The 2,500-nt window shown below is 45.8% G+C and overlaps 1 protein-coding gene across 5 annotated transcripts in view; it reads right to left on the minus strand.

Annotated features, from left to right (window-relative positions):
- LOC125038880 (triokinase/FMN cyclase-like) overlaps positions 1–2,500 on the minus strand; it is a 30,843-nt gene that overhangs the window by 3,601 nt on the left and 24,742 nt on the right. For 4 of the 5 annotated variants that reach the window (XM_047632506.1, XM_047632503.1, XM_047632504.1 and 1 more), the window contains one exon: positions 2,090–2,122. The exons of the other annotated variant lie outside the window; for it this stretch is intronic. The gene's annotated coding sequence lies outside the window, so the exon portion shown is untranslated. Of the gene's footprint in view, positions 1–2,089; positions 2,123–2,500 lie in introns of those variants that run through there. 5 annotated transcript variants of the gene reach the window in all.

The following is a 2,500-nucleotide window of genomic DNA, read 5'->3' on the forward strand; positions in this document are numbered from 1 at the left end:
CACAAAATCGTTCTCTTTCACGGAGAGCAATCCAGACTTCTGGCCATGATAAACAATGCTGGATCCTGACTGTTCGAACCGCAGATATCTTTCGTTAATTCTATAGCTAAACCGACCATTTTTCAAGAGAATTTAGACTTAATATTAATGATCCACAAGTGTCATAATAAGAAAATTATGATTTACGAAGACGTCGTGCTTGGTCGTACCTCTTTAGTCCTTGAATAATACGTACAATTCGTTTGTGGGTTGTATGTATGAGGAAGAGAAAGAGGAAGAGGAGGAAGAGGAGGAGGAAGAGGAAGAGGTGGAGGAGGAAGAGGAAAAAGGGAGAGATGGAAAAGGAGGAGGAAGAGGAAGAAGTGGAGGAGGAAAGAGAGGAAGAGGTGGAGGAGGAGGAAGAGGATGCAGTGGAGGTGGCGGAGAAGGAAGAGGAAAAGGTGGAGGAGGAAAAGGGAGAGATGGAAGAGGAGGAGGAAGAGGAGGAGGTGGAGGAGGAGGAAGAGGATGCAGTGGAGGTGGAGGAGGAGGAAGAGGTGGAGGAGGAGGAAGAGGAAGAGGTGGAGGAAGAGGAGGAAGAGGAAGAGGTGGAGGAGGAGGAGGAAAAGAGAAAGATGGAAGAGGAGGAGGAAGAGGTAGAGGTGGAGGTGGAGGTGGAAGAGGATTAAGAGGAAGAGGTGGAGGAGGAAGAGGAAGATGGAGAGATGGAAGAGGTGGAGGAGGAGAAAAAAGAGGAAGAGGTGGAGGAGGAAGAGGAAGAGGTGGAGGAGGAAGAGTAAGAGGTGGAAGAAGAGGAGGAAAAGGAAGAGGTGGAGAAAGAGGAAGAGGTGGAGGAGAAGGAGGAGGAAAAGGAAGAGGTGGAAGAAGAGGAAGAGGTGGATGAAAAGGAAGAGGTGGAGGAGGAGGAAGAGGAAGAGGAAGAGGTGGAGTAGGAGGAGGAGGAGGAGGAAAAGGAAGAGGTGGTGGAGGAGGAGGAAGAGGAAGAGGAAGAGGTGGAGGAGAAACAGGAAGAGGTGAAGGAGGAGAAAGAAGAGGAAGAAGCCAGAAATCATCAATAGAAAGGCTTGGATAAAAAATAAAAAAATTGTTTCCTAACTGCTCAAAATCCCCATATTATTCATCCATTGACAATTTTTCTGCCGCGTCAAGTTCTAGGGTTCATTAGACACAAGAAAGGGACGAAGAAGAGAAGGAAATGAAAGGAGGAAAAGAGAAAAGACCGAGCAGTTGATTCCCCCCCTCCCCCCCCCCCCCCGCAACAACGAGTAAGGCAAAGGGGGGAGGGGGGAGTGGTGGATCTCGACCCGCCCCCCCCCTCAAGCATCCCCTCCCCCCCTGAGCATGAATATTCATATTTCTTTTTCTTTTTCTTTTCTCTATTCGTTTTTATTTTGTATAATCTTCATTTTGTAATTGCTTTCCCGTTGCAATGGGATGGATCATAACAATGTTGCACAAATACCATATCGCTATCAACATCCCCTGTATTGCAACCAAGTGCATTTTCTTTTTTAATTATCTGCTCACAATTAATGACCAATAATTAGGAGAAAGAGAGAGATAAAAAAACTATATATATCACACATTTTTATTTACATTTCTGGCCATCAAATACTGAAATACAAATACAGATTTAAAAAAAAAAAAAAAAAATCTTTATAATATTTTGTTGTTCGTGTCATTATAAACTGCAATAAGTTATTTTAGCAGTGCCAACAGCTCTAATTGAGTGCCAACAGGATATAGTGACAACAAACTCAAAGCTATTCATTAATAATGATGCAGTACTAACATATCCTTAATGAACTGACGGTAATTACACTTCATTTTAATTATAAAGATCCCAATTAAAAGTTGTCAACAGCTGAACACTATAACATAAGATCATAAGGAATGCTTCATCATAACATCATCTTCTACATTATTCTTATCAAATTAACAAACCTTTATCTCTATTTCGATCTTTTTTTTTTTTTTTTTCCCCCAACAGTACCCACACACACACACACACACCGAACACCACACCACCGTTTCCACCAACTTCCAACCCCTTGCCAACCCCTGCCAACACCACCACCAGCCTGCCAACCACAACCAACTTCCAACCCCCTTGCCAACGTCTCTGCCAACACCACCACCAGCCTGCCAACACCACCAACTTCTAACCCCCTTGCCAACGTCTCTGCCAACCACCACCACCAGCCTGCCAACACCACCAACTTCTAACCCCCTTGCCAACGTCTCTGCCAACCACCACCACCAGCCTGCCAACACCACCAACTTCTAACCCCCTTGCCAACGTCTCTGCCAACCACCACCACCAGCCTGCCAACACCACCAACTTCTAACCCCCTTGCCAACGTCTCTGCCAACCACCACCACCAGCCTGCCAACACCACCAACTTCTAACCCCCTTGCCAACGTCTCTGCCAACCACCACCACCAGCCTGCCAACACCACCAACTTCTAACCCCCTTGCCAACGTCTCTGCCAACCACCA

The sequence above is a fragment of the Penaeus chinensis genome, chromosome 26, assembly GCF_019202785.1.
Source record: "Penaeus chinensis breed Huanghai No. 1 chromosome 26, ASM1920278v2, whole genome shotgun sequence".
Classification (NCBI taxonomy): Eukaryota; Metazoa; Arthropoda; class Malacostraca; order Decapoda; family Penaeidae; genus Penaeus; species Penaeus chinensis.